General features: G+C 42.1%; 1 protein-coding gene across 3 annotated transcripts in view; it reads right to left on the bottom strand.

Annotated features, from left to right (window-relative positions):
• The window catches only part of ELMO1 (engulfment and cell motility 1), a 334,494-nt gene extending 316,214 nt beyond the window's left edge, over nucleotides 1–18,280 (bottom strand). The window contains exons 1-2 of one of the 3 annotated variants that reach the window (XM_044454468.1): nucleotides 18,046–18,280; nucleotides 2,435–2,538 (exon numbers count right to left, since the gene is read on the bottom strand). The gene's annotated coding sequence lies outside the window, so the exon portion shown is untranslated. Of the gene's footprint in view, nucleotides 1–2,434; nucleotides 3,832–18,045 lie in introns of those variants that run through there. The other 2 variants (XM_044454459.1, XM_044454476.1) reach the window with 2 other exon arrangements.
• Between the last annotated feature and the right edge of the window lie 648 nt (nucleotides 18,281–18,928).

The following is an 18,928-nucleotide window of genomic DNA, read 5'->3' as shown; positions in this document are numbered from 1 at the left end:
GCATGCAAGAAGGAGGCATTCTAACTTAGTCTTCTCCCCAGTATGTTAGTTTGATAGATGTAGGAAGTTCTTCTTCCACAGGATAGTCTCCCAGGAACACTTTTAACGTCTGGTTCATGTGAAACCTGGCCTGAACATCTGGACAGAAAAAGAGGAAACTCAACCACCTTGTACTTTCCCAATGGATTAAGAGGATGGGGGAAGCACAGGCACAAGGCTATTTAAAAGATACCAGCATGTAAATATTTGGGAGTACACTTTATGTGTAGGATCATTAGAGTACAAAAAGCTACTTCAAAAGTATGAATAGGAAATTATATGTGTAGCATTTTTACAAATATGGACACTCACAAAGCATACTAAAAATTGAGTTGAACTTCTTGAAATAACATGGAGCAGTTTTTCTTGCTCATTATAAATGTAAAGGCAACCAAAACCAAAACCAAAACCTCTATGAGTACAAACAGCAGAAAAAGTTAGATCTAGATCTACTGCCACCACCTGCAACCAAAAAGGCAAAAAAAAAAATTAAAAAAAAATCCTTCACTATTTAGATCTTAAATTGGACTTATGTTCAGGCAAGTGCACAGAAAATTGCAGTCTTCCTGGTTATTACTGACCCAGATTTAAACAAAACATAACAAGAACAAACTACATAGACAGATTTTATTTCCTGTACTTACATGGGATTCTAAATTATCATCCAGCCAGGGAACTGATTCATTCCACATTTGTACAGTTTCAGCAATCCAGTAATGCTGATGCTTCAGGTGCCCTCAAACCTTTTACTGGGCCTACTGTTGTTGCACATGTAATGGTGCTTTTATTCTTTTACTCATTGTATGAAGATGTGAGACACCAAATGCAAACTGCATTATAGCAAATGAATGCATTAATGCAAATAAAAGCCTAGTAAATATTTTATTTGCTTTCCCTACTGAGGGTCACATTATTTTATGTCTAATTACGATTGATAAGTTTAAAGTCACACCCTAGGGGTGGTGCCTTATTTTCAGAGGCCCCTATTATGGTTTTAGCATGAGAATGAATGAAACCTAATTGGTTTTAAGTAGTTCTGAAATACAATGCACACCAATTTTGTCATATTTTCATACTACATATCAGTGATTCTTACAACAACCCTGCATGGCAGTCCATTACTGCCATATTAGAGATAAAGAACTAGAATTAAGAAAATGCTGGTTCACTAAAGCCAACCACTAAATAAATTTCAGGATGATTTCGAAAAAGAACGATTTTTGACTCCCCTGCTCAAAATTCCTGCTAATTAGTATAAAAACTACAGTCAATGCATTAGGTATCAAAAATTCCACTGAAAGTCTATGTAAGCAAACAAACTCACTTCAGACCTTATACCACATGCCATGGTTAAAAAAGATTAACAATAATTCATGTAATGTCTGAACCAGCAAACCAGAAAACATGGTTTGATATAATTTATTATCATCATTGGTACTATCATTATTACTTGAAAGCATGGCTTTGTGCTGTGGTTTTGTTCAATGTATGAATTAAGCCACAATTATGGCTGTTTCTCTGCCCCGGGAGGCCAACTGCTTCAGGAAGCAAAAGTGCTGAGCTACTGAGAAACAAAAACAGGCAAGCTACTCTAAATCATGGTTTAAATCAGGGGTCCTCAAACTTTTTCAACAGGGGGCCAGGTGAAAGGTGCCAGTGGTGGGCATGGGCTGGCAAGGTGGTGCCAGCAGGGGGCACAGGCTGCTGAGGGGGCAGGCGCGCATGTGGGGCGGGGGGCACGGCAAGGCAGCGGCTTGCTTGCACGGAGATCATTTTCTCCGAGCGAGTCCAAAACAATCTCCACATGAGCAAGCCGTTGCCTCACCCTGCACACATGCGCAGCAAGTCCAAAACTTCTGAGGAGGGCTTGATAAACGGGCATGGCGGGCCGGATCTGGCCCGCGGGCAGTAGTTTGAGGACCCATGGTTAAAATAAACAGCTGAAAGTTCAGTCTTTGTTCTGAGTTCAAAAAATAGATAACAAAAATTATGTTTTGCTGTGATTTTAGAACTGAGATGTTGCCCGTATTTAACAGTAGGCATTATTAATAATTTAGTATTGATATTCTGTTCATCTCTATTAATACCCAGAGTGACTTAAATTGAATATAAATAAATGTCAACATACAACTACACTTAAGACCACAAAAACCCAAAACAGACAGAATTAAATATTAGTTGAATAAATATTAGCAGAATGTAATCCATAATATTCACTCAACTGAACCTTCCAAACTTCTGAGTTGACACGTATAGGATTAGACGTGATCAAACATTAACACACTGTTCAAATTTTTGTTGAAAAGAGCCTGATGCAGTTTAGTTGGGTGCCACAGATCTGTGATGCCATCCCAGAAAAGACAAGTCCCTCGTGCTCAGTCTTCAAACCACTTACACTGTCACATCATTTGATCTCAAATCTTGGCAAGTCCATATGTGAGTAAGCAGTCCTTAAGCCCCAGAGCATTTATGGAGCAATCCTATGGGATCCCATGCACCCTGTAAAACATTGAGACATATGATTGTGGCTGTTTAAGTGTTGTGCACAGCAGCACAAGGGAAGGAGGCTGAGGCACTCTCAGGATAACTCCTCCCCTTCATCCAGACCACCACTCAACCTCTTCTGTGAAGCTGCATTCACAGCTACGATGAAGCAGCCTGCTCAGGGGGAAAGACCTCTCTGAGCTCAAAAAACCATCTCCAACCTTAGAACATGTTTCCAAGGCCAGAACTGTCACCCAAATAATCCTATGGCTACCTAGAAACTTTCTAATGGCCACAGTATTGTCCTCTTATCAATTTTTGATTGATACTTTTTTTAAAAAATGAAATGTTTTGGTATAAAACACCAGGAATCAGTCAGGGAATGCTGCAATGCTATTTATAACAACCATGCCTCAAAGTTCACATGTTTGGGAACAAGAATAAAAGAATTAAGCTGAGAACAAACTACTTAAAAATATTTATTTACTGCAACCCAGCATGTTTGCAATGGATTTTAATGTTTTAATGAGTTATAAGGATTAAGTGTATATTTAATAGAGATGCTTAGTCAGTTATTATAGAGCTCCTTTTATTTTATAGACCTTGATGCTGGGAAAACTGCAGACTGCATACAGAAATTTCCATTATCTCTATTCATCAGCAACCTCTGTAATTATTTTCCAAGTAAAGCAATATGAAATGAAGTGCCAAAGAGCATATTAACCCTGATTTTTTTTCTCATAAGCACAAAAGAGTTCTTATATCCCCCCTTGCACATACCATTATTTAAAATTGTACATGCCTTATAAAAATGGATTTCATCTTGATTTTTCATACACACAACTGGTTGAACACTTTTGTAATACTTAAAATTTACATAACCTTTTTGAGCACGGTCAGGGAACCTTCAGCCCACAGGCCTAATTCAGCCTACAGAAATTCCCAACCCAGCCACAGAGGGTTGGAGGTCTTCTGTGGTCCCACCTCCCATCTCCTCTTCAAGCTCCAATCCTTGCTTGGGAGGTTGGAGAGGAAGTATGGGGAGGAAAACACCAATGTGAGGGTGAGCAGCATGAAAGGCTATCACTTTGATCAGCAATAGCATTGAAATCCCCCTATTGATCCAAATGATTGGTTTGCTGTTCCAAGCAATTTGGCAAATGCCTGCAAGATCCAGTTCTGAGGCTTAAAGGGGGAAAATGGCACTGGCCAACTGTCATTCTCCATTTAAAGAAATAAAGAAAGCTCTGGGATTCCCTCTGCAGGAAGAAAATATGCCACAGGAGGGGTGGGAGTCATGGTTAAGAGCCATGCCCCCTTGACCTAATCTGACCAATCGGCTTGGTCCACAGGAGAGCAGTCTGGCTCCCAGACCAGCCCATGCCTACTTTAGACTGTTCACACTTATTTTCTTCATAACACTTTCACCAGACCTGTAACTACTTCCCGCAAGCTATCCGGTGTTCATGCCTGCAGTGATATTGGAACCAGGAACTTCCCGGTTTACAGCTATGACACTTAGCCTTTAATACACTGCATCTTTTTTTTTTTTTTTTTTTTGAAGGGGGCATTCATAGGTGCAAAGACCTGGAAAGATATGATGGGTCATTCGTCTAACTCCTTGCCCTCTGCAAATATGTATGCATATATGTGCATGGGTGTCTGGGAGCATAAATCCAACCACCTCCAGTGTTGAGACTGTATTTCTAATCTCCCAATGGCAGGGTGGGAAATTTTAGGCAGCCTGAAGAAGAGGCAAGTTGCACTTCCTCACCCCCACCCAAGGGCCACAGCAGGGGGGGGGGGGGAATCTGGTAATTTGTTCCTGAGACCCTGCCCAAACCACCAAAGAGCTCAAGACTTAATTTAGGTTGAAAACCACAGAGTTGTGGGGTGGGGGGGATGCATCCCACTGGTTGCCCACTCCAGCTTTATGGCTAAGTGGCCATCTCCCCACTTGGGGTGGTGGGGTGGGGAGATGGCTGCGATTGCAGTTGCCACCCAATGCGGAGTTTGCGACCTGAGTCAAAATTTTTATGAAATTTCTGTTTGCAACCCAATTTGGTCATGAACTGAGGCGTTTGTGAACCAAGGTACCCCTGTATGTGAACTTTCCCAGAGTTTATGTGGCCATATTGGTTCCATGAATGGGCCGGAGATGCTCCATGGGCCTCCAAAGCTGCCAGGCAAGCAACATGCCAATTCTTCCTCCCAAGTCAAGAACTCCTTTTCCTGTGGATTTTATAAAGTTCTTGTCACCCCTTTTCAAAAGCTGTCATTACACACACACAGGTTCAAATTCCTCTTCTCTTTCTGAGAGACAGGGGAGGGACACTTCAGCAAGACAATCTTGTTCTCACCCCAGAAACAGCCCTTATGCCTGAGGAAGCCAGCTTCTGGGCAAGTATCTCTGGTGCTCTGCCTACTGAGGTGAAGTCCATGAGGACTTGGCATTGTTTCAGTCAACTTTCCTGACCTTCAAACTTTGGGAAAGTTCACTACACTACCTGAAGTTCAGTTCAGTACACCTCATTCTTTTGGAAGAGTCCATACAATGCAGAAAGCTACCTTTTAAGAGCCATTCTGATTTTTGTGACCCAACAACTTAGCTCTGGGATCCCAGATAAAGCTTGCAGGACTCAATTCATGTGAACAAAATGCGTAGAAATTGCTTAGGGAGGGCAGGCATGGAGCTGCAGGATTCCATGTTTTCCAGGAAAGATTTGCAGAGTCTGATCATTTCACTCTCTTACGTACATAGGGTCTAGCTGTTACTCTTTAGAATCTTTTCCTAAGCTAAGTAAAACTGCCTAAAGTAATGACTGAGTACAGCATACAAAAGTCTCAGTAAACCTTCCTTTCCTTTGCCTCCTTGAAACTTACAAAACCAAGTATATGACAAGCTACAATAGTTTACTATTTTTCTCTCACTTAGGAGTGAATGGCAGGAATTATTTTGTTTAATCATCTTTGTATCCTATTCTACTCAGTTCCCATCATCCCTAGCACCATAAGGGATAACTGTGAACATAGTTCAACACATCAGGTTGGCACCAGGTGGGGACGGCTGTTCTTGAACCTGACAGTCTGAACAAAGAACATAGCACTTTCCAGAACAACAGAGTTAAGGCAAATGTCACAATTACCCAAAATAACACCCTCCCCTTTCCCACAATGTAGATATAAATTTGAATACAAATGTTTTGGGGGAAAAACTGGAAATCCAAAAGTTTATCTTCCACATTTGTAAAATATACTACATTTAACAACAAAAGCCACTTGTAGCAATTCTTAAAATATCACCCTTCCAAAATATGCACAGAAAAATCCAAAAGCTCTGGCAAAAGGCCTTCTCAGAAACCTACTAGATCTAAACCAGCAATAAATAAGTATTCTTTCTGCAATACATTTAAGCGTGCTACTGTACAAGATCCAGAGCGAGAGACTGCAAAATTCCTTTGCAACTGCTACTGATGAAACCAACAGTGAAGGCCAGGACTTCGAATTTCTCATCTTTCATTCACAGCCTAATTCTGCATGCCTTCAGATAGCAATACAACAAAAGCCACTGTCAGCAGCAAAGAGATAATGAGTGTTTTTGTCAAGACTACTGAAAAGCATCATGTATTATGCAAACATTTCAGCAATAAGAAAAGCACCCTGTATTCCTACATAATATTATTACTTTAGTAACAAGTTGCCTAAATATCTGCTTGTTGAACATTAATACCTCTTCAGCATCATATTAATTAGGCTCCTATACTTAGTTGGTCAAGCTTAAATTGAAAACCAAGTATGTAAAGGTTCAATAACAGAAGCATAGCTCCAGCTCCTGATTAACATACTGGAAATCAAGCTCAAGACCATGCAATCCCTTCTCCACAACAGAATTAACTTCAGATTTAGGTGATTCCGGATAAGGCATTTTCAGCACCAGTGCCTCGTTTCTTTCGCACAATTCTACAACAGGACCTGATGACCAGAGTTTCTCCTTGTAATTCCCCCACGTTTTCCCACCATCTTTCATCTTACTGTAGTGTAGACAATCCATCAAGAGAAAACAGATGGAATTGCTGCACGATGGCTAACCACTGGCCATGCCAGCTGGGACTGATGCGTGTTGAAATACAAACCATTTGGCAGGCACCATGTTGGTTAATGCGTTCTGAGCACTGAATACCTACTGTTGTAAACAATTAAATGGTTCCTATTTGTGTCAGATGTACAAATCTCTTTAGCATATGAAAAATATCGCATTCCATATTTTGTGGATGATAGTGCTCGAAGTTTTGTGAAGCATAATAGAAATATTCTCATGGAATGTCAGTATTTGAAGGGGCCTTAGAGGACATCTAGTTTAGACCATGCCAAATACCCATATTACCACACCCTAAAAAATATCTCGGTTCATAATCTGAAATCTGATGTGGGGTATCTGCATCTCTGTCTTCTCTTCTGCATATCTTGCAATCAATATGATCTGGTATCGGCAGTCAGTCCTTTTGCTCCTGTGTCACCTCTGCAAACTCCTTCCTGTGAAATTCCCTCCCATGTCCTGCAGCTCCATATCCTGAAATCTGATAGACCTCTCATGCTCCAGACTCCCATCCCCCTGCTTACTGCTGTCTTGACTTCCTTCTTTCACTCGGCCCATCAAGCCAAGAGGTTAGAATTTGCCACAATTCTAAGTAACTGAGAGCTGAGCCTGGTCTAACAGGAAGCATTGGGCAACTATAGCTGTAGGTTTTGGTAAGCACTAGGGCTTGCGCCTGCAGGTTTACAACACGTCCTGAAGCCTACTAAATGAGTTTTGTTTTTTCACATTGTACTTGGACACCGCTAAGAAATTAACCAGATGAGAGCAAATTCAGGAAGGGCGGGAGGAGAAAAGATAACACCTGGTGTCACACCAGATTTGGAAAATGAGGAGGTGAGGGAGAGAACATTGGCAAAGGGAACACGCTGTACTACAAAGGGCCGTTTGACATAACACAAACAAGTCTGGTGAAAAAATAAAATGGCAAATATGCTGGTTTTTAAACAGTGGTCTTGCATTTGAATCACTAAATTTCATTTCTAGAACTATGAGCCTAAAGCACTTATGTTAGAGGTTGTGAAGAGTAATTGTAACAGCTAATTTATTTTTTTAAAAAAAACCAAACCTAAAATGTATCATTTTGACTTGCTGCCAGTCTTTTCGGATGAAGTGTTTCAGTACTTCAGCTCTGAAACTATGCCTGTTGCTATGAGAATGGCTGTGAGATATGATTATATTCTAGATAACAGAGTAAGGGTGCAATTAGAATATAACGGATACATGCAGAGAGCTCAGTATAACCTACTTTTCAGGTCATGTTGTATGTGTTCAGTCAAGAGAGAAGCAGATACATAAACTATTCCTACAAATATGGGCTCTATGAAAAGTATATCTCTGCTCTGAGAAAGTATTTGTCATCAAAATTACAGTCAAGAACTGTGTTTCTAACAAATTACCATATTCCTTTCTACAGCTTTTGTATTTATTTTCCAATCTCTCTCTTTAAAAAAAAATTCCATAAGCATGTATTTATTTACAAAATATTTCTAACCCACTTTTCCGTTTATAACAAAATTCTCAAGGTGGTTTACATATATTACACAACATGCAATCTTAATTTTACTTTACATGCCCTTATATTCTCTCTGCCCTCCTTCACATCCTCTTATCTTGCCAGTGTCTAGACTGCAAGCCTTTGGAAACAGGCTCGTCACTCTTTGGTGCAGCACTTAAATACATTTGAAATATTGTACAGTTCATTCAAAACAGAAATGATGGTTTTCACGTTCTATCTTCACAATCAGAGTACTCCCAATCAGTGTAACTGAGAGATAAAATACTGTTGAGCACAATGTAATAGCTAGAATACAGACGGCATCCTACATGTTTTAACCAAAATGAACTACTTACATTATACCTTAGTATGTGCCCACCAAGCTTTATTTACTTTCTCCCATACCACTTAATGGGTATTATGTCACTTTCATGGATGAAAGTAAAGGGTTGTCAGTATTTGCTCCAAGAGGCAAAGTTTGCCTCTTTTACATTGTGGACCTAAAAGCTTTTCCTATAGATGTCAGCCAGAATCATTCACTTCTATGGAAGAGGGGGTAATCACTTAGATTGGACACTGTCTAATAGGTAGCACAGAGGATAGGAAGAAAGACAGTTGCCCTATGTGTGGCCCTATCTTCCACTTTTAAATATATTTAGTATAAACTGTAATAATGTTACAGTATTTTATAAACAAAGGTTTATTGTTCAGCTTTGCAGCTGAACTGGGCTTTAAAGCAAGGATCTGCTTACTTCCTACCAGTAATTCCAGAGTGATATAAAAATCATAGGAAACATTAAAGGAAATAATGTTTAAACATTAAAGGCAGGAGAGTTCTTTTTATGGGCATATTTATCTATTCAAAGCTCGCCCCGTGAAGTTCATTAAGACTTACTCCCAGGTAATTGTATATACTGGAATGGATCTTTCGTTCTGCTTTGAAACTATGAGTAATAAAACATGAAGCAATCCTAAAGAGCAGATTAGGACACAAGTATCAACTATAGCAAACTTGGCAGTGGAAGAGTATTTATTTATTTAAAACTTTTTTTATACCATCTACTACCAAGATCTCAGGACGGTTTGACAGTAAAGCAGAATAAAACAAAATAAAACACATCATCCTAATTGATTTATTTGCAATAAAACCCATATTAAAATGACAACCAAACCTTAAATATTGGGAAAATAAAAAGGTTTTAGCCCAGCGCTGAAAAGAATAAAGTGAGGGCACTAGGTGAACCTCTCTGAGGAGCATAGTCCATAACCGGGGCATCACCACAGAGAAGGCCCTTCTCCGGGTAACCACCCACCTAATCTCCTTCAAGGAGGGCTCCCAGAGAAGGACCTCTGCTCCAGATCTTAATGGGTGGGCAGGCACATATAGAAGGAGACACTGCTTTGGATAACCGGGTTCTAAGCCATTTAGAGCTTTGTAGTTCATCACCAGCACCTTAAATTGGGCCCAGACTTTAATTGGTAGCCAGTAAAGGACCAGCATTATGTGTACATACCTGCCAGTCCCTGTTAAGAACCTGGCAGCTCAGTTCTGAACCAACTGAAGCATCCAGACCATCTTCAAGGGCAGCCCCACATAGAATGTGTTACAGTAGTCTAATCAGGAAGTTACCAGCGCATGGGTCACTGTTGCCAGGCACTGCTCATCCAGATAGGGGCACAGTTGATAAATCAGGCAAAGTTGAAAGGAAGTGCTCCTCAGCATGGCTGTCACCTGGGATTCCAGGGGCAGCTCCAGGTCAAGGAGCACTCCCAAACTACACACTCAGTCCCTTAGGGGGAGGGCAACCCTGTCCAGAACAGGGTTAGAGACACCTATCTAGGAGGCTGAATCGCCTACCAGCAGGACCTCCATCTTGTCTGGATTAAGCCTTAATTTGTTCGCCCTCATCCAGTCTATCACCCCAGTTAGTCAGTGGTTAAGGACAGCCACTGCCTCACCTGGATTAGATGTAAAAGAGAGGTAGAGCTGGGTGTCATCAGTGTACTGGTGACTCCACAGCCCAAACCTCTGGAAGACCTCTCCCAGCAGTTTCATGTAGATGTTAAAGAGCATGGGGGATAAAATGGAACCCTGAGGAACTGCATGGCAGAGCCAAAATTCTAACACATAATATAGGAAGAAATAAATAGTATCCAATTTTCATCCTATGTAGAGTAAATACATAGACATGAATGGGGATTCTGTTAACTTGTGTCTGCTCTGTGCAGGCTGATACCCAGAGTTGCTCCAAAGTCCTGAATAGGAGGGTGGGGAACTGGTGTATCACATGTGAAAGGCAGCAAGTGGGCCCAAAATACATTTTATTCAAGGAACCACACAAGAAAGTGTCTGGAAAGGCCTTCCTTGACACCTTTTGTGTTTCCTATTCAAGAGCTAGGTAATTCAGCTTTAAAGATGCCAACATGTCAATAAATCATGGTTGTGCCTTGTAACACTTTTAGACAGACTGCACACAGTTAATCACACTCCCTAACTACAGGATAGAGTTACAACTGTGGCAATAAATTAGGTTGGCTTTTAAACCCAGATCATATCGATATAGCTGGCTTCCTCATGCTATGAAAGACAGTTTTATACTACATTTAATTTCCACCAATATACTCACTCCTAAATGTTTATTGCTTAGCTACTTGGTCTAACATGAATGGAGGGGGCCACCCAGAAGAGGAAAATAAAGTGGAAATCCATTAGTAATTTAACAGTGCATTTCCCTCTTGCCACACATTAGTCTTATTTATTAAAACTATGCTTTAATATATAAGCATAGTTAGAAGAAGGGAAAATCCTTAGTTACACAGTTCTATAGGGGTGTGCTCTGGCTATTTTTGAGATGGTCAAGTATTAGATTAGTTTTGATTTATTTAATTATATTGATTGCATTGTCACAAAAAGTATCAATACGAAAACTGGGAGTTGGACACACTGCTCTCCAGTGATTCTGCTCCTACTTGGCTGGCCAATTCCAGAAAGTGGTGCTGGGAGATTATGGTTCTGTACCATGGCAGTTATGCCACGGAGTCCTACAGGGGCCTCTTCTGTCCCCCATGCTGTTTAACATCTACCTGAAAGTGCTGGGCTAGGTTACCCAGAGGTGTGAACTTAGGTGTCATCTGTACACTGATGATACTTAGCTCTACCTATCTGTTTCATCTAACTCAGGTGTGGCAGTAGCCCTTCTGAATTGTGCCTGGACCTGAGAAAGGACTGGATAAGGGCCAGCCCTCTGTCAGCTTCACTGATTACCGGTTGAAATCTGGGCCCAATTCTATTAGTATTAATATTCAAAACCCTGAATGGCTTGGGGCCAGGTTATCTAAAGGAGTACCTCTTCCCAAGCATGGCTAGCCATGGAGGTCCTTCTCAGAAAGCCCCTCTGAAACAAATGAGGAGGGAGGTTACAAGGAGAAAGGCCTTCTCTGGGGTGGCACCCCAGCTATGGAATCAGTTCTCATCAGCACCACATGAAGACCTTTTTGTTCACCCAATATTTTAATTGTTAAGGTAATTTTAAATATTTTATGATGTTTATATTCTGTGCTACTGGGTCTTCTAATGTTTTGATGACTACGGCTATTGTGGGGATTTATTGTGATGGCTTTCTATGTCCAATGTGTGATTTTACAGGCTAATTTACATGATGTTCTATGGGGTATATTGTGCAAATATACTATTATTTGTAATCTGCACAGAGAACTATCTTGGCTTTGGGGCAGAAAAAAAATCTAAATAAATAAAAAATTCTAAGCACGCAAAAGACTATGCCCAAATGTGTTTGGAGTGAGAGAGGCTGGGGGTGGGGGTGAGCAATCATTTTGCTACTTCCCCCTAAACAGTTACTTTTCTCAATCAAATGCTAGAGACACTTACTGCAGCTATGGTATATAATTAGCAGAATCAAGTGGTAATGCTTTTCCTGGAATGTGTCATTTCAGGCTGGAAATGAGTGGCTACAGGTTTAAATGCCTCTTTGGCTGCCAAGCCTCTAGCCACAAAAGGAAAGGGGATTTTTGTCGTGATAGCGTCCTATCTAGGCACTGGCCACCCCCAGAACAGCTTAGTTTCAGCATGGCTAATGTAACTTGCATATTTAGATTCTGCTGTTCACTTTAACTAGTCCTAGCACTTATTTAAAAGTATCTCTAAATACTACTTATCCCACAGGTACCGGGGCAACATGCCATAGACACACAAGGTATTTAAACCAAATGCCAGTATAACAATATCCTTCATAGTCATTACAGACTCAGAGACAGCAACAGATTTTAGATACTATAAGCGTCCTAAGGGTTGGGCAAAATACAATTTGTGGAAAACAAGTGTTCAGTTCATGTCACCAGTATCAGTGCATGGTTCCCAGAAGCCTATGCAGTGCTTTGTATTTGAGAACACTAGGAAAAGCAGGCACCAGAACCCTCTCTGTCACTGCATTCCTCACCCTTTACGTGTGGAGGGCAACTTTTTGAAGAGAGCACATGCATTCATCTATGGAGGCTCTCCATGTGAACCAGTATACTAGAAAATCAGCATTCTGACTCCTATAGAGGGCCTGTATGGAAGAGGCCTCTTCACAGCATCGCCATCCACAGAGGGCAACAAAATGCATGATGCAAGGGGATGGGGTTGTATACTCTCTCTCATCACATGTTTAGTATTCTTAGATACGGAAGACCTGACCATAGCTACAAACTAGGTAACCACAAGGGTGCTTGCAGCTAATGTGTACATAGTAACACTGCATTATCTTTTTAAGACCCATTATGTCAACAGCTTGGCACAGAATTGACAAAACCTTTCAGAGAGCACAATTAGAAAACCAAACAAATCAATAAAGAATCTGCAGCAAGGGAAGGCTTATACTTCAATGCAGACATAAGTTCCTAGATTCAGTCTCAGCATCTGTGGTTAAAAGATCGCTTTAGAAGATTTGGGGAACAGCGGAATCAAGATCTTGGAAAAAAATCACAGCACCAGAATAGACTGGTAGATTGGTCCCCACTTACTGGCTTGCACACTGTCCTACAGTGGTGGGCAGTGCTGTGACCATTCAAATATATGCCACGAAATAAAGCAGATCTTAACACACATGCCTGAACCAAAAGTGGGAGGAGTACCAGTGAAGGCAATATCAGCCTACTTGGACCAATGGTCTGACCTGGCGCTGCTGCACATGTTGGAATTTACAGCATAGTCATAAAAAAAGTTTGCACTAACACAGAGAATCTTGAGCCAGGCATAGATACAACTATGCTACAAAGCACATGGCTCACTCTAAGATGTTCAATAACTGCATTAATATATAATGACATTTATAGACTGCAAGTACTTTAGAGGCCAGGAACCATTCATCATGTTTTTTTCACTTGCTATTATTTACCTTCAGCTCTTTTGAATAGGGTAGGCTATACTTTATATTGAAAGAGAAAAGCACATGCTTAGTCCAAATATAAAACAGTTTAGAGTAGAGATGGGTAACCTGCTCTGAGGGCCTTATAAAAGGAATAACAACATGTACAGCCTATTAGTGAAGGGATATTTTAGAAGGGCTCAGTGGAATGGTCTTAATTACCCAAGGCTGGAAGGCAGCAGGGTTTCCAGATGTTCCCTTATTTCAGCCATTTTTCTTTTTCAAAAACTTCAAAGGCCCACAGAACAAAAAGGACACCCCTGTTTTCAAAGCAATATAGCAAGGCAACATCCTTCAGTTTTTGAAATGTATACCTGGCACCCCCAACAACCAATGTTATCCAGTCTTTCATTTGTTCATGGAATCCTTTTAAAATGCAAAAGTATATTGCATTTGACTACACGATGGAAAGCATGAGATCAAACCTAAGGAATTCTCAATACCTTAAGCCTCATAGCAACAGCAAGAAGTCTCATAAGTAAACTACACAATCCAAGCGATTTCGATACACAAAAGGAAGGAAGGAAGGAAGGAAGGAAGGAAGGGTGGAGCAGCACTAGAGAAGCAGACATTTGCTCGGTAGTTTGCCACAGAAAGGCAGCAGTGTGAGGAAGTGCTATTACATGCACTATTGTTTCAGGCAGAAACCAACGGTCTAGTTGTTTCCATGTCCTGTCAGGCAGAACACAGGAGAATAAACAGACTAAAGGTCTAAAGGTAGAGAAGGAAAATGTATCCTTCACTAGGAGGCATGCACATTATATCTATCATTAGAAAATATGCATGCATCACAGGCTGCAGTACACAACCCAATTGGCTCAGAGGCAATGCTATTGATTTTAATAGATGTCTCTTAAAGAAGTTGCAGATTGCAGCCATACATTGCAGTAACAGAAAACAAGAGCAGTCTATAATATTTCTCTTTTGTGGATCTTTTTACATATCTTATTTTTAAAAAGGCTATGCACACACTTCATGCTGAACATACTGTGCAGCTTAAGTGACAAGTATTTTCTGACTTCTCTGAAGAGGTTTACATTTATATGTAACTTTCAATACATATAATGAAAGTTGTATTTTGTTCTGTTTGACGCTGAATACTGTGCCACTGGACAGCATGTGTGCTTTGCTCCTCATAGATGATTCAAAAATCTTGCTGCCCTAATTATTATTATTATTATAACATTTCTATGCCGCCCCTTGCCGAAACCTCGGGGCGGCTTACAACACGATAAAATACAATAATAGTTGCTATTGCAAAACTAATTAACAGCAACTGAAACTAGGAATTCCTATACTAAGGAAGGAAATATTAATACACATAAAACAGGGCAAATTATTGGTATGAATTTTTCGATACTATGGAGTAATATAACACAACCAGGCAGAACTGCCTAACCAATACTTACTGGATACCAGGTAATCTGACACATGCATGACTTTGTGCACAGCCTGTCTCACCAACTGCTGCCTCTTACTATTCAATATTAAATAATGTGTTAATTTTCTGCAATATCATTTGGAATTAAAGCAGAACATGTCATAACAAACCACATTCCAGACAAGCTGGTTTCAAAAGCACATAAATGGCAATTTTAGCAGTCACTGGAATTATAACTGTGGGGAAAGGACAGTAGGCATTTGGAGAGATACCACTGTAATTTCCAACATTATAGAAAAATGAAATAAACTGTGTGGGGGGATTACAGTAGTGAATGAAGGGATAGGACATACACACTACCAGTGTGGGCAGTATTCAGCCTAAGCTTAATTGATTTAAATGAAAAAAAATTAAGCACATGCTTACATCTCTCCCACTTGAATGAAAGGAACTGAGAAGTGCTCCACTTTTCCTGGACCATCTAAAGCATGAAAGCGAGCACTGGTTTCTTTGCAAACAGGCATATTGTGCAGGCACCCTTGTTAGGGATCAGGACTGACAGTAGCTTGCTGTTAACAGCCTTCAGCAGGACAGGCACACGTGGGTCTACTGCGAAATGAGCATTTCCCCTTGCTGTTTCACAGTAAGAGGAGGGGCAGGTGTGAAGAGCTGTTTGCAACTGGGGCCTTCATTTGACTTGCTCTTTCCTCCAGAAGTTGCAGCAACATTTTATTGCCCCTTTTCCTTTCAACTTCCCAGGTAAATGTGCAAAGTACAGTTTATGAACACGAATGCCATGATAGGATCCAGGATAACTAAGAGAACTCAAGCAACCTATAGTTTCCAGGGACTGAAATTGCTTGCATCCCTTAGGAGTAGTGGGGGGGGGGCAGCTTTGTCACTTTCACTAATGAAAACAGATCAACTATTTAGTCCGAAGTGATTTCTTCTGCAGAGAACTCAGAAGTTAAATGGGAGGCAGGGGCAGGGGCAGGGGCGGTTCAGGAATATCTGCATAAAGTTCTGCCAGTACATCCCACCTGTCTATTTATGCCCACTTTCAGCACAATCTCCGGATCTATTCAGAACTTAACTATTTGTAATAGAATTAAATTACATGGCCTTAAATGATGTGTTGAAAGAGAAATATAACTTCCTTCAGTATGACATAGTTTTCATTTATGGAAGAGTACAGCATACTGTTCTTAGACTCATGACTTAGCTGAGTTGCATCATTTTGTTGCCAAATCTGATGTAGGGAAAATAAAGAAGGAATTGGGTGAGAATTAGGTAATCTTTTATGAAAACAGTGGATTTTATGAAAACGGTGGATTTTGAGTAGGGATCTGAATGCAGTTAAAACTGTTCTTTGTGGTTGTTTCAAATATACAGGAGAGCAAAAGAGGAAGGGTGGAATCTTCTGAGTAATAATTCAGATGCTGAAAGCTGGTGGAATGTTTCACTTGTACAGAGAAATCAGTGGGGGTCTTTTAGTGCAATCTATACACATCTATGCAGAATCCTATCAAGTTCAATGGGGCTTACTTCCACATAAGTGGATATAGGATTACAACTACTATTTTGTGTATTTATAAACAGCATTTCCTGTCTATTAGGCAGGTATAGGTTGCCCACCTCAGATGCCATATTGTGTGTATATATGTGCGGGGAGGAGGGAATAAAATATGGATCTGTGATTCAAATTTATTCCAAAAAGTTCACTATTATTTGGATGATTTTCAGATGAACTGAGATTTTCTGTCTCAAGCACCAAAAATGTTGTGAAGATTGTCTTTATATGCATCTTTGATATAGAATCTTTCCCCTTTAGAAGGGGAGGGAGAAAACGGAAGAAGAAATGGGTGCTTCCTAATACAACATCCCAGTAGTTTACCCTTCCTTTGTCTGTTCCTCTTATTGTGTCAATTTTACTCACTGTCAGCCTAGGATTCTAAAGCATTTCTCAGACTTTTTTGGGGAGTGGGGATGGCTAAGACGAGAAGTCACGTGTTCACACGTGCTGCTAGTCAGGTGTAAACACCGTGCCTCCCGCCTTTTGAGAAGCCTGTGGCAGCTGACCGTGAATCCAGAGAAGCCCCAGCCAGGCTGGAGCGATGGTCCTTTCTTCTCCCAGCGGAAGGGTGGCAAACAGAGCAGCGCTCCCGGCACGGGCTGAGCCCCACGCAGCTATGTAGGGCATTGATGAGAAGGCGGGAAATTCAGTATCTTCCTCCCCACACACACAGCACCTGAAACATGTACGCCCACCGCTTGGACCGCACATTCCGAACGAGGGCAGCAGCAGGCGTCTCAGCCTCAGTAACTGGCGTTTCCTCTTCCTCAAAGGCAAGCTGTAGCAATTTCCTCCTCTACTTCCCCTCCCAGAACCTGGGGCACTTGAGACCGGCACTTCCCACTGTCCTAGCCCTGACTAGGTGCCCCTCACACATACTTTTTCCCCTTTTTTCTGCCCTCGCTGCTGAGCCTTGCGCCTCCCCGCCAGGGAGAACCGCCGCTTCGCTCGGCAGCTGGGAGTGCCCACAAGAGCCGCCCTCGCTCCCCTCCGACTTCCTCACGTGCAAACACGAACACTGGATGGGGGAGGCGGGTCACCTGCACGGAACCACTGCAAGGAGCACACGGCACCCCTAAATCCTCCGGCAACGTTCAGGCAAACTCTGCAGCACCCGCATTAGTCTAGCGATGCGGGGACACCCTCCCGCTCGGTGCGTCCATCTATCCTTTCCCCGCCTCACCGTCTCCATCGCCACCGCTTCATTAGTGCAATTAACGCCCCTTCTGCAGAGGGGAGGGGAGCCCATCTGCTGGCGCCGCACACCCGCATGCCTCCCTTCGCATCGAGAGCCCCTCCAGCGCAGGTAGCGTCATTCCCCTTCCAGCAACGGCAGGCACAGCATCGCAACGCTGGGGAGCTACGGAGTAAGCCCGCTGAACTCAGTGGGACCTGCTCCCGAGTCAAGATGGATGGGATGGGAGGGCGAACATTGCCGTATATCCACCATCTCCTCTACGGGCAACCGAGGACCCCGCTCTTGCTGTCCCCAGATAAAAACCTCCCGATCACACACCCCTCCCCCTCCTCCTAAATCGGAAGCTAAAGTACCTTTTCTCTTCGGAAAGACCAGCCTCGGCCAGTTAGAATCAGTTCCACGAAGTGCAGCAGCGCCTGGAGAATGAAGTTGGCTCAGCCTGGCGCAGAGACGCCAGCTCCCGGCAATTCCTGTCGCTGCACGGCCGCCTCCACCACCACCACCATTGAAGTTCGCCTTTTTGCCGCGGCTTGTTTTGGTATCTCGCGTTGTGAGCCTCTCTCTCTCTCTCTCTCTCTCTCTCTCTCTCTCTCTCTCTCTCTCTCTCTCTCTCTCTCGGTCGCTCGCTAACCCATCATCAGTCAGAAAACACACAGCCTCTCCACCGCTGCTAGTGCTCCTCTGCTCTCACTTCCTCTTCCTTTCTCCTGCTGGCCAGAGACACGATTTGCATCTGCAACAAGCCCCGAAGATGATCTAGAAACACATCGCTTCTCTGGAGATGAAGAGTTTATCCACAATTTTAAAAGGCGGGGGGAATCCTTTGGGCTTCGGGCTTTAAATCATAGATCCAGCCAATGCACAATCTGAGCCTAATCATGTTTGTTTACTGGAAAGTAAGTCATACAGAGTTCTTTGGGTGGGTTGCAGCTTTGCACACAATGATTTCCAGGATTGGGATCCTTCAAACTTGCTGGTCTTTTTATGAGAACAGGTGTATCACCTTTTCCTTCTCTTGCAAACTATCTCTGGATTCAAAGTACACCTGTGAATTGGGGGCGGGGGAAAAGTCATGAGTGTGTGAGGCTTAAAATGTTCCTGGAGTCAGGCTAAGCCGCCAGTGCAGTGGCTGCTTTTCATTCTGGGGTGGCGTGGGGAGGGGAGAATGGGTTATTTTGGAGGAAGCTGCAATGCTCGCCTTGTATTTCCAAGAGTTAGCTGTGCAGTTCGGCAGCT

Source organism: Varanus komodoensis, unplaced genomic scaffold, assembly GCF_004798865.1.
Source record: "Varanus komodoensis strain SLA01 unplaced genomic scaffold, ASM479886v1 scaffold10, whole genome shotgun sequence".
NCBI classification, from domain to species: domain Eukaryota; kingdom Metazoa; phylum Chordata; class Lepidosauria; order Squamata; family Varanidae; genus Varanus; species Varanus komodoensis.
This window is presented reverse-complemented; position numbering and strand designations above follow the sequence as displayed.